General features: G+C 46.1%; 1 protein-coding gene across 5 annotated transcripts in view; it reads left to right on the top strand.

Moving 5' to 3' along the window:
- Window positions 1-12,951, top strand: part of FAM222B (family with sequence similarity 222 member B) — a 100,217-nt gene that overhangs the window by 2,365 nt on the left and 84,901 nt on the right. For 3 of the 5 annotated variants that reach the window (XM_010378317.2, XM_010378314.2, XM_030923426.1), the window contains one exon: window positions 6,947-6,980. The exons of the other annotated variants lie outside the window; for them this stretch is intronic. The gene's annotated coding sequence lies outside the window, so the exon portion shown is untranslated. The remainder of the gene's footprint in view (window positions 1-6,946; window positions 6,981-12,951) is intronic. 5 annotated transcript variants of the gene reach the window in all.

Genomic DNA, 12,951 nt, shown 5'->3' with positions numbered 1-12,951 from the left:
TCCTGAGAGGCTGAAGAAACACTCCTGAGACGTTTTTTAATGTAGACAAAGCAGAGGACAGTCAAACTATGTGTTTATGGAGAGAGAAAATGGGTTCTTTTTATTTTAATTAATTAATTTATTTATTTATTTTGAGACAGAGTCTCGCTTTGTCGCCTAGGCTGGAGTGCAGTGCGCAATCTCGGCTCACTGCAAGCTCCTCCTCTCGGGTTCATGCCATTCTCCTGCCTCAGCCTCCCGTGTAGCTGGGACTACAGGTGCCCGCCACTGCACCCGGCTAAGTTTTTGTATTTTTAGTAGAGACGGGGTTTCACTGTGTTAGCCAGGATGGTCTCGATCTCCTGACCTTGTGATCCGCCCATCTCGGCCTCCCGAAGTGCTGGGATTACAGGCGTGAGCCACCGCGCCCAGCTTATTTATTTATTTATTTATTTATTTATTTATTTATTTATTTTTTTGAGACGGAGTCTCGCTCTGTCACCCAGGCTGGAGTACAGTGGCCAGATCTCAGCTCACTGCAAGCTCCGCCTCCCGGGTTCCCGCCATTCTCCTGCCTCAGCCTACCGAGTAGCTGGGACTACAGGCACTGCCACCTCGCCCGGCTAGTTTTTTGTATTTTTAGTAGAGACGGGGTTTCACCATGTTAGCCAGGATGGTTTCGATCTCCTGACCTCGTGATCCGCCCGTCTCGGCCTCCCAAAGTGCTGGGATTACAGGCTTGAGCCACCGCGCCCGGCCTATTTATTTATTTTTTGACACAGAGTCTCACTCTGTCGCCCAGGCTGAAGTGCAGTGGCGTAATCTCGGCTCCATGCAACCTCCACTTCCCGGGTTCAAGCGATTCTCCTGCCTCAGCCTCCAAGTAGTTGCGATTACAGGCGCCCACCACCATGCCCGGCTAGTTTTTGTATTTTTGGTAGAGATGGGGTTTTGCCATTTTGGTCAGGCTGGTCTCGAACTCCTGACCTCGGGTGATCCGCCTGCCTCGGCCTCCCAAAGTGCTGGGATCACAGGCATAAGCTACCAAGCCCAGCAAGAAAATGGTTTCTAAAATAGAGATGCAGACTCCTTTTGAAAGGACATAGACGCTTCAGCTAGTTGCTGGCTCTGAGGATTGACACCTTGAACTGTCAAGGCCTTTTGGAAATCAATGAGTGATTTGTCTTTTACCTGAGTAAAGGTAGGGAGGGGCTATACTAGGTTCTTGAAGATTCACAAATAAGGGGAGTGTATTATTTTATAGGAATGGGGAAAATGAACCTGATTGTTTTTAACTTCTGGTAAAATGTGTTTCACTTTTCTTTCTTTAATAGTTTTAAAAAGAAAGCATTTGTTACTATTGTGATGGATCATTACAAAAATTTATTCCATTTTTGACTACTACATGGAGTAGAGTATAAAATGTTATACATCAAGTAGAGTATAAAGTGTTGAAGCGGGCCTAGCCATCTTATTTTATTTTTTAATAGTTGGACATTTATTTTTAATGTTGGTAATGCATTTTTTCCCCCTACTGGAAATTTCCAGCAGTTCAAATAAGCCCATAAATGCCACCCATGTTATGTTAAGATAATAGAGGTTTGTTCAGCTGTGATGAGAATTTCCTGTCCTCCTCTCCTTCTATTCTCTTTCCTATTTGTGGTTACTTTTATGCAGTAAATGACCTTACAAAATGAGGATTTCTTCCCCTGGGAAAGAAAAAGGGGTGGACTAGTATCTTGATTGCCTGTTGTGTGAGAAGTTTTTCCAAAGTGGGACAGGAACTTTGGAGATTTAAGGACTTCCTGTGAATCTCTGACATAGCAGGGGCTAAAATAAATATTTATTGGCTTCTTATTATTATTATTTTTATATTTTGAGACGGAGTCTCGCTCTGTCGCACAGGCTGGAATGCAGTGGCGCGATGTCAGCTTACTACAAGCTCCGCCTCCCGGGTTCTCGCCATTCTCCTGCCTCAGCCTCCCGAGTAGCTGAGACTACAGGCGCCCGCCACCATGCCTGGCTAATTCTTTTGGTATTTGTAGTATAGACAGGGTTTCATTGTGTTAGCCAGGATGGTCTCGATCTCCTGACCTCGCGATCCGCCCGCTTCAGCCTCCCAAAGTGCTGGGATTACAGGTGTGAGCCAATGTGCCCTGCCTTGTTTTATTTAATTTAATTTTTTTTTTTTTTTGAGACGGGAGTTTCGCTCTGTTGCCCAGGCTGGAGTGCAGTGGCTGGATCTCAGCTCACTGCAAGCTCCGCCTCCCGGATTTACGCCATTCTCTTGCCTCAGCCTCCCAAGTAGCTGGGACTACAGGCGCCCGCCACCTCGCCCGGCTAGTTTTTTTTTTTTTTTTTTTTTTTTTTTTTGTATCTTTTAGTAGAGACGGGGTTTCACCGTGTTAGCCAGGATGGTCTCGATCTCCTGACCTCGTGATCCGCCCGTCTCGGCCTCCCAAAGTGCTGGGATTACAGGCTTGAGTCACCGCGCCCGGCCTATTTTATTTTTTTGATACCGAGGTTCACTCTGTTGCCCAGGGTGGAGTGCAGTGGCGAGATCTCAGCTCATTGCATCGTCTGCCTCCTGGGTTCAAGTGATTCTTGAATCCCAGCCTCTCGAGTAGCTGGGATTACAGGCGCACGCCACCACACCTGGCTAATTTTTGTGTTTTTAGTAAACATGGGATTTCACCATGTTGGCCAGGCTAGTCTCGAACTCCCAACCTCAGGCGATCCGCCTGCCTCGGCTTCCCAAAGTGCTGGGATTACAGGTGTGAGCCACCACGACCAGCTGAAAATCTTTTTTTTTTTTTTTAAATCTATTTATTAATTTGTTATTTTTTTGAGACAAGGTCTCACTCTGTCACCCAGGCTGGAGTGCAGTGGCGCCATCTCGACTCACTGCAATCTCCGCCTCCCAGGCTCAAGCAATTCTCCTGCCTCAGTCTCCTCAATTGCTGAGATTACAGGCACGGCACTAACTGCCTGGCTAATTTTTGTATTTTTAGTAGAAACGGGGTTTCACCATGCTGGCCAGGCTGGTCTCGAACTCCTGACCTGAAATGATCCACCCACCTCTGCCTCCCAGAGTGTTGGGATTATAGGCGTGAGCCACTGCACCCGGCCTAAAAACATTATATTTAAAAACAAAATTATTGGTCGGGCATGTTGGCTCACTGCTGTAATCCTAGCACTTTGGGAGGCCGAGGTCGGTGGATCATTTGAGGTCAGGAGTTTGAAACCAGCCCGGCCAACATGGTGAAACCCCGTCTCTACTAAAAATACAAAGATTATCTGGGCATGGTGGTGGCCATGTGTAATCCCAGTTACTTGGGAGGCCGAGGCAGGAGAATCGCTTGAATCCAGGAGGTGGAGGTGGTAATGAGCCAAGCTCATGCCACGGCACTCTAGCATGGGCGACAGAGCGAGTGAGACTCCGTCTCAAAAAACAAAAAACAAAACAAAACAAAAAGAAGTATTTAATATCTACTTCTGTCTTATTACCTCTCAAGGTCTCGATTGTTTCCCTGTCAAAGCTCTGTGACTTATAGTGAAAAGGACTACAATTTAACAAGAAAAATACTAAATTTTCTTTATTAAAGATGCATTTCATACAAGGAGGGAAATAAGTAATCTGATTTGCTGGCTCAATGTTTGTTTTAATTTTTATTTATTTATTTATTTACTTTTTGAGATGGAGTCTCACTCTTGTCGCCCAGGCTGGAGTGCAGGGCGCGATCTCGGCTCACTGCAACCTCTGCCGTCTGGGTTCAAGCTTCTCCTGCCTCAGCCTCCTGAGCAGCTGGGGTTACAGGTGCCCACCACGATGCCCAGATAATTTTTGTACTTTAGTAGAGGTGGGGTTTTGCCATGTTGGCCTGGCTGGTCTTGAACTCCTGACCTCAGGTGATCAGCCTAAGGGAGGAGACCACCCCTCATATTGTCTTATGCCCAATTTCTGCCTCCAAAGAAAGAAGACGTAAAAACTAAAAGGCAGAAATGAAATGTACAAGCAGACAGCCCGGCGCCACACCCTGGGCCTGGTAGTTAAAGATCTACCCCTGACCTAATAGGTTATGTTATCTATAGATTACAGACATTGTATAGAAAAGCACTGTGAAAATCCCTGTCGTGTTCTAATTACTGGTGTATGCAGCCCACAGTCACGTACCCCCTGCTTGCTCAATTGATCATGACCCTCTCACGCAGACCCCCTTAGAGTTGTGAGCCCTTAAAAGGGACAGGAATTGCTCACTTGGGGAGCTCAGTTGTTGGAGACGTGAGTCTTGCCAAAGCTCCTGGCCAAATAAAGCCCTTCTTTAACTCGGTGTCTGAGGGGTTTTGTCTGCACCTTGTCCTGCTACAAGCCCACATTGCGGCCTCCCAAAGTGCTGGGATTACAGGCATGTGCTAGCTCAATTATTAAATGGTGGTTTAGTGCAACACTGGATCATACTATTTCATGGGAAAATACAGGTCATTTAAGAAGTGATTTAGGGCCAGGTGCGGTGGCTTACGCCTGTGATCCCAGCACTTTGGGAGGCTGAGGCGGGTGGGTCAAAAGGTCAGGAGTTCGAGACCAGCCTGGCCAATATGATGAAACCCCATCTCTACTAAAAATACAAAAATTATTTGGGCGTGGTGGTGGACTCCTGTAAGCCCAGGTATCTGAGAGGCTGAGCAGGAGAATCGCTTATCGCTTAAACACAGGAGGCGGAGGTCGCAGTGAGCCGAGATCACACCACTGCACTCCAGCCTGGGCAACAACAGAGGGAGACTCTGAAAAAAATAAAATAAATAAAAATAAGAAGTGATTTTGGTCTACATGGTGGTTCATGCCTGTAATATCAGCACTTTGGGAGGCCTAGGAGGAGGATCACTTGAGCCCAGGAGTTCCAGACCAGCCTGGGCAATATGGTGAAACCCTTCCTTTAAAAAAAAATTAAAAAATGAGCTGGGTATGGTGGCATGTACCTATAGTCCCAGCTACTTGGGAGGCTGAGGTGGGAGGATCACTTGAGTCCAAGAGATCAAGGATGCAGTGAGCAGTAATCGAGCTGTAATCACGCTATTGCATTCCAGCCTGGGAGACAGAGTGAGACCCTATTTAAAACAACAACAAAAATAAGTGTTTTGTTTAAAAGATTTAGTTGGTTACCAATTTTCTGGTAACTAACCCTGAAACTAGTTGGGAAAAATATGCAAATCTAGAAACAACATAAGTATCAATTTGCGAATTTGTGTAATGTCTTTTTTTTCTACCAGTAAGCCATAACTAGGCTTGAATCGTAAGCTTTGTGGGTTCTGTGGCCTCGTTGAAAAATGTTGGAGTTGGCCGGGCGCGGTGGCTCAAGCCTGTAATCCCAGCACTTTGGGAGGCCGAGACGGGCGGATCACGAGGTCAGGAGATCGAGACCATCCTGGCCAACCTGGTGAAACCCCGTCTCTACTAAAAAATACAAAAAACTAGCCGGGCGAGGTGGCGGGCACCTGTAGTCCCAGCTACTCGGGAGGCTGAGGCAGGAGAATAGCGTAAACCCAGGAGGCGGAGCTTGCAGTGAGCTGAGATCCGGTCACTGCACTCCAGCCTGGGCGACAGAGCGAGACTCTGTCTCAAAAAAAAAAAAAAAAATATAAATGACAAAATCATTTTTAAAGTGTTCACTGTTGGCCGGATGCAGTGGCTCACACCTGTAATCCCAGCAATTTGGGAGGCCGAGGTGGGCAGATCACGAGGTCAGAAGTTCAGTACCATCCTGGCCAAGATGGGGACACCCCGTGTCTACTAAAAATATAAAAATTAACTGGGTGTGGTGGCAGGCGCCTGTAATCCCAGCTACTTGGGAGGCTGGGATTGAGAATTCCTTGAATCTGGGAGGTGAAAGTTGCAGTGAGCTGAGATCGCGCCACTGCACTCCAGCCTGGGCGATAGAGCAAGACTCCATCTCAAAAAAAACCTCAGAAAACAAAAAGCAAAAATTAGCTGAGCTTAGTGGCAGGCAGCTGTAATCCCAGCTGCTCAGGAGGCTGAGGAAGGAGAATTGCTTCAACCTGGGAGGTGGAGGTTGCAAGTGAGCCGAGGTCACGCTATTGCACGCCAGCCTAGACAGGGTGAGACTCCATCTCAGGGAAAAAAAAAAGAATTCACCTTTTTTTTTTTTGTTTTTTGTTTTTTTTTGAGATGGAGTCTTGCTCTGTCGCCCAGGCTGGGGTGCAGTGGCACGATCTCGGCTCACTGCAAGCTCCGCCTCCCGGGTTCACACCATTCTCCTGCCTCAGCCTCCCGAGTAGCTGGGACTACAGGCGCCCGCCACCAGGCCTGGCTAATTTTTTGTATTTTTAGTAGAGACAGGGTTTCACTGTGTTAGCCAGGATGGTCTCGATTTCCTGACCTCGTGATCGGCCCACCTCAGCCTCCCAAAGTGCTGGGATTACAGGTGTGAGCCACCACGCCCGGCCTTTTTTTTTTGTTTTTAAGGCTAGCCAAGTGAAGCAGTGGGAATGAAGAAGCAACAAAGAAATTTGTAACTTGTTGTATCAATTAGTTGTAAACACTGCTGCACTTGGAGCAGCCACATTTTAATTAGAGACCAGCACATAAATAGTTCTGAGTCATACAATAAGTGCTGTAATAGAGATCTGTACTACGTGCTATGGGAACATTAGCTCTACCTTGTAGTGGGAGGGGAAAGTTACAGAAGACTTCCTAGAGAAAGAGTCAGTTGGGTCTTGAAGGAGGAATACAATTTGGCTGAGTCAGCCAAAAAAAGGATTGGAAAAGTGACTGAAGTGAGGAAAATAGCTTGTACAAAGATACAGATGTGCAAGAAGTATGGACATGTGGACTAGTTTAATGTGGCAAGATCATGGGGTATGAGGAAGGAATAGAAGGAAGTGAGGTGAGAGATGGGTTGGAATCCAATTATGGGTGACCTTAGTAAGGGGTCTGAATTTTATTTTGTAGGTGCTGAGGAGTCATGGAAGAGTTTTTAAACCAGGTAAGGAACACATTTAGATCACTATTTAAGTAGAAGTAACTCTGTTGACAGTGTAGAAGTTAGATTTTAAAAGGCACAATTGATTGTAGGGAGACTAGTTGGTTGGGAGACTGGTGTGATGACTTGAGAGATATTGAAGATATCAGGCATAGTAGTCATGGTAGAATTGTAGACAGATTGAAGAACTTTTTAGGAGAGTAACTAAAAGGATCTCATTGACTTTATATTGGGGAATGGGTAGAGAAGAAGGAGTTGTCAACGATGGAGTTGAAATTGCTGGCTTGGACAATTAAGTGGAATGTGATGTCATTAACCAAGTTAGGGAATACAAGAGTAAATGAGGGTATTACATTTGAGGAAAATAAGTTTGATTTTGGTATGTAGTATTTGAGATATCTGGGAAATCCAATAGCAAATAAAATAGGCTTCCAGATATATATATATAGGTCTTGAGTAGAAAGGTTCAGAAGGAAGATACAGATTTAGTAGTCATTAACATATTAGTAAAGTCAGATTGATGACCCTGTGAGTCCAAGCTTCAGTTGCTTTATATGTTGTTCATTCATATCTTTTTGAGAGATTAGCCTTGCAGAAATGTGGCATGACAACTACTACTTCATAGTACAGTGCTAGTCCTTTTCCTTATTTTTCATTTTTTTTCTGTTAACTTTTTTTTTGAGATGGAGTCTCGCTCTGTTGCCCAGGCTGGAGTGCAGTGGCCAGATCTCAGCTCACTGCAAGCTCCGCCTCCCGGGTTCACACCATTCTCCTGCCTCAGTCTCCTGAGTAGCTGGGACTACAGGCGCCCGCCACCTCGCCTGGCTAGTTTTTTGTATTTTTTAGTAGAGACGGGGTTTCACTATGTTAGCCAGGATGGTCTCGATCTCCTGACCTTGTGATCCGCCCGTCTCGGCCTCCCAAAGTGCTGGGATTACAGGCTTGAGCCACCGTGCCCGGCCGAACTTTTTTTTTTTTTTTGAGACAAAGTGTCACTCTGTCGCCCAGGCTGGAGTACAGTGGCACAATCTCAGCTCACTGCAACCTCAGTCTCCTGGGTTCAAGCAATACTCCTGCCTCTCCCAAGTAGCTGGAACTACAAGTGCACACCACCATGCCCAGCTAATTTTTGTATTTTTAGTAGAGACAGGGTTTCACCATGTTGGCCAGGGTGGTCTCAAACTCCTGACCTCAGGTGATCCACCTGCTTCGGCCTCCCAAAATGCTGGGATAACAGGTGTGAGCCACCATGCACTGTGGAACTTCTTCTTTTTTTTTTTTTTGAGAGGAAGTCTCCCTCTGTCGCCCAGGCTGGAGTGCAGTGGGGCGATCTCGGCTCACTGCAACCTCTGTTTCCTGGGTTCAAGTTATTCTCCTGCCTCAGCCTCCCAAGTAGCTGGGACTGCAGGTGCGCACCACCATACCCAGCTAATTTTTTGTATTTTTAGTTGAGACAGGGTTTCACCATGTTGGCCAGGCTGGTCTTGAACTCCTGACCTTGTAATCCGCCTGTCTCAGCCTCCCAAAGTGCTGGGATTACAGGCCTGAGCCACCATGCCTGGCCCCTTTCCTTTTTTTTTTTTTTTTTTTTGAGACGGAGTCTCGCTCTGTCACCCGGGCTGGAGTGCAGTGGCGGGATCTCAGCACACTGCAAGCTCTGCCTCCCGGGTTTATGCCATTCTCCTGCCTCACCCTCCCGAGTAGCTGGGACTACAGGCGCCTGCCACCTCGCCCGGCTAGTTTTTTTGTATTTTTTAGTAGAGACGGGGTTTCATCGTGTTAGCCAGGATGGTCTCGATCTCCTGACCTCGTGATCCACCCATCTCGGCCTCCCAAAGTGCTGGGATTACAGGCTTGAGCCACCGCGCCCGGCCTTTTTTTTTTTTTTTTTTTTTTTTTGTTGTTGTTGTTGTTGTTAATAGAAACAGAGTCTCACTGTGTTGCTCAGGGTGCTGTCAAAATCCTGGCCTCAAGTGATCCTCCTGCCTCAATCTGCCAAAGTGCTAGAATTTTAGGTGTGAGCCACTGTACCCAGCCTTTCTTTTTTTTTTTTTTTTTTTTTTGAGACGGCGTCTCGCTCTGTCGCCCAGGCTGGAGTGCAGTGCCGTGATCTCGGCTCACTGCAAGCCCCACCTCCCGGGTTTACCGCATTCTCCCGCCTCAGCCTCCCGAGTAGCTGGGACTACAGGCGCCCGCCACCAAGCCCAGCTAGTTTTTTTTTGTATTTTTTTTTAGTAGAGATGGGGTTTCACCGTGTTAGCCAGGATAGTCTCGATCTCCTGACCTCATGATCCGCCTGTCTCGGCCTCCCGAAGTGCTGGGATTAAAGGCTTGAGCCACTGCACCCGGTCCAGCCTTTCTTTTTTAACTGGCATCACTTTCCACATTTTTGGAGGATTCTTTTTATAGCTTGTTTGCAAGGTAAGACATCCTGTTTTCAGCTTCTCCCCCTTCTTGCTGTTATTCAAAGCAATTGGTCATTAAGAGCAAAAACTTATGTATTGCTCTGTCTGTGCTAGGAGCTAAAATATAAGTATTTAGTGTTTTCTCCTTCATACCCACCTGGAGTTTATGTCCTGATGGGAGAAACAAGTTAACTCTCAATCATAGAGTTAAGAGTGACGTAGAGGTCTTTAGAGTGTAATGAAAATATGTTAACCCTTAACCCATATTTGGGGAGAATCAAGGAAGGCTTGTGGATGGAGAATTGTCCAAAGTAAGACCTGAAGGATGAATACGATTTAGGTGAAGAGTCAGAGGAAGATCATTGGCAGCAGAGGGACCATTGTTTGTAAAGTACAAGAAGCTTAACATTTTATTGTCACTGTTTGGAATGAATAGCTTGTCTTTTATGAAAAATGGGTTTTCAACTCTGTTGTACTAAATAATAATACATATCTTTATATAAAACATTTTTCTTTTCTTCTGGACAACTGTAGGAAATCTCAGAACAGCTATGCAAGTGAAAAATTAGAATCTTGAGCTGGGCGCAGTGGCTCACGCCTGTAATCCCAGCACTTTGGGAGGCCAAGGCGGGCAGATCATGAGGTCAGGAGATCGAGACCATCCTGGCTAACATGGTGAACTCTGTCTCTACTGAAAATACAAAAAATTAGCTGGGCGTGGTGGTGGGCGCCTATAGTCCCAGCTACTCAGGAGGCTGAGGCAGGAGAATGACGTGAAGCCGGGAGGCGGAGCTTGCAGTGAGCCGAGATGGTACCACTGCACTCCAGCCTGGGTGACAGAGCGAGACTCTGTCTCAAAAAAAAAAAAAAAAAAAAAATTAAAAATAAGAATCTTGAAAAATACATGTTAGATTTCTAACCCTTCTAATACCTCCATTGTTTTTTTCTTTCTTTTTTTCTTTTTTTTTTTTTGAGACAGAGTCTCACCGTGTAGAGAAATCCCATCTCTACAAAAAATACAAAAATTAGCCAGGTATGGTTGCTCATACCTGTAATCCCAGGTACTTTGGAGGCTGAGGCAATAGGATTTTTTGAGCCCAGAAGGTGGAGGTTGCAGTGAACCAAGATCGCATCACTGCACTCCAGCCTGGGTGACAAAGTGAGACCCTGTATCAAGGAAAAAAAATAAGTATTTGACAAGCTGATTCTAAAATTTATATGGAAAGGCAAAGGGACTAAAATAGCCAAAACAATTATGAAAAAGGACAACAGAGTTGGAAGACTAATACTATCTGATTTCAAGACTTACTAAAGATCTATAGTAATCAGAACAGTGTGGTGTTGGCAGAAGGATAGATACATAAATCAATGAACAGAACAGAGGTTCGGAAATAGATTCAGGCTGGGCACGGTGGCTTATGCCTGTAATCCCAGCACTTTGGGAGGTCGAGGTGGGGGATCACTTGAGGTCAGGAGTTTGAGACCAGCTTGGTCAACATGATGAAAACCCGTCTCTGCTGAAAATACAAAAATAAGTGGGTCATGCTGGTGCGCACCTGTAGTCCCAGTTACTCAGGAGGCTGAGGCAGGAGAATCGAACCCAGGAGGCAGAGGTTGCAGTGGCTGAGATCATTCCACTACACTCCAGCCTAGGTGACAGAGCGAGACTCCATCTCAAAAAAAAAAAAAAGGAAACAGGTTGGGCGCAGTGGCTCATGCTTGTAATCCCAGCACTTTGGGAGGCCGAGGTGGGTGGATCATGAGGTCAGAAGATCGAGACCATCCTGGCTAACATGGTGAAACCCCATCTCTACTAAAAATACAAAAAATTAGCCGGGCGTGGTGGCAGGTGCCTGTAGTCCCAGCTACTCGGGAGGCTGAGGCAGGAGAATGGCATGAACCTGGGAGGCGGAGGTGGCAGTGAGTTGAGACCGCACCACTGCACTCCAGCCTGGGTGACAGAGCAAGACTCCATCTCAAGAATAAAAAGAAAGAAACAGATTCACACTATTAAATACGGCTATTGATATTTGACCAAGGTGCAAGGTCAATTCAGTGGAGAAAGAATAGTCATCTCAACAATTACACCTAAATGTAATTTGTAAAATTATAATTTTTTTTATTATTTTGTTTTAATTTTATTTTATTATTTATTTATTTTTTAAATAAAGGTGGGGTTTTGCCATGTTGCCCAGACTGGTCTCAAACTCCTGGACTCAAGCCATCTGCTTACCTCAGCCTTCCACAGTGCTGGGACTACAGGTGTTAGTCACCATGCCCAGCCTAAACTATAAGAGATTTAAGGCCGGGCGCGGTGGCTCAAGCCTGTAATCCCAGCACTTTGGGAGGCCGAGACGGGCGGATCACGAGGTCAGGAGATCGAGACCATCCTGGCTAATACGGTGAAACCCCGTCTCTACTAAAAAAAAAAATACAAAAAACTAGCCGGGCGCGGTGGCGGGCGCCTATAGTCCCAGCTACTCGGGAGGCTGAGGCAGGAGAATGGCGGGAACCCAGGAGGCGGAGCTTGCAGTGAGCTGAGATCCGGCCACTGCACTCCAGACTCCAGCCTGGGCGACAGAGCGAGACTCCGTCTCAAAAAAAAAAAAAAAAAAAAAAGAGATTTAAAAGCAGATAACAGGTAATCCTTATCACATTGAGTTAGGCAAAGAGTTCTTAGATATGTCACCAAAAGCAAGATCCATAAAATAAAAAGTTGATATATTGGATTCATCAAAATTAAAAACTTTTGATTTGCAGAAGACTATCAAGTAGATGAAAATATAAGCAACACACTGGGAGAAATGTTTGCCAATTATATATCAGACATACAGGTCATATTAGAAATGTATAAAGAGGTTGGACGAAGTGGCTTACACCTGTAATCCCAGCACTTTGGGAGGCGAAGGTGGGTGGATTACGAGGTTAGGAGATCGAGACCATCCTGGCTAACACAGTGAAACCTCATCTCTACTAAAAATACAAAAAATTAGCCAGGTGTGGTGGCTTGCGCCTGTAGTCCCAGCTACTCGGGAGGCTGAGGCAGGAGAATCTCTTGAACCTGGGAGGTGGCGGTTGCAGTGAGCCGAGATCGCGCCACTGCTCTGCAGCCTGGGCAACAGCAAGACACGCGCTCCAAAAAAAAAAAAAAAAAAAGTGCGGGCACGGTGGCGCGTGCCTGTAATCCCAGCACTTTGGGAGGTCGAGGCAGATGGACGAGCAGATGGATCATAAGGTCAGGAGTTCGAGACTAGCCTGGCCAATATGGTGAAACCCCGTCTCTACTAAAAATACAAAAAGAATTAGCCAGGCGTGGTGGCACATGCCTGTAATCCCAGCTACTTGGGAGGCTGAGGCAGGAGAATTACTTGAATCTGGCACGCAGAGGTTGCAGTGAGCCGAGATCATGCCACTGCACTCCAGCCTGGGTGATAGAGCTAGACTCCATCTCAAAAAAAAAAAAAAAAAAAAGCATAAGGAGCTCAAAACTCAGCGAGAAGAAAGCAAACAATGCCATTAAAAAAATGGGCTGGACCCAGTGGCTTATGCCTTTAATCCCAACACTAGGA

The sequence above is a fragment of the Rhinopithecus roxellana genome, chromosome 19 (assembly GCF_007565055.1).
Source record: "Rhinopithecus roxellana isolate Shanxi Qingling chromosome 19, ASM756505v1, whole genome shotgun sequence".
NCBI lineage: Eukaryota > Metazoa > Chordata > Mammalia > Primates > Cercopithecidae > Rhinopithecus > Rhinopithecus roxellana.
The sequence above is the reverse complement of the archived record's forward strand: the minus strand, read 5'-3'. Positions and strand labels throughout refer to the sequence as shown.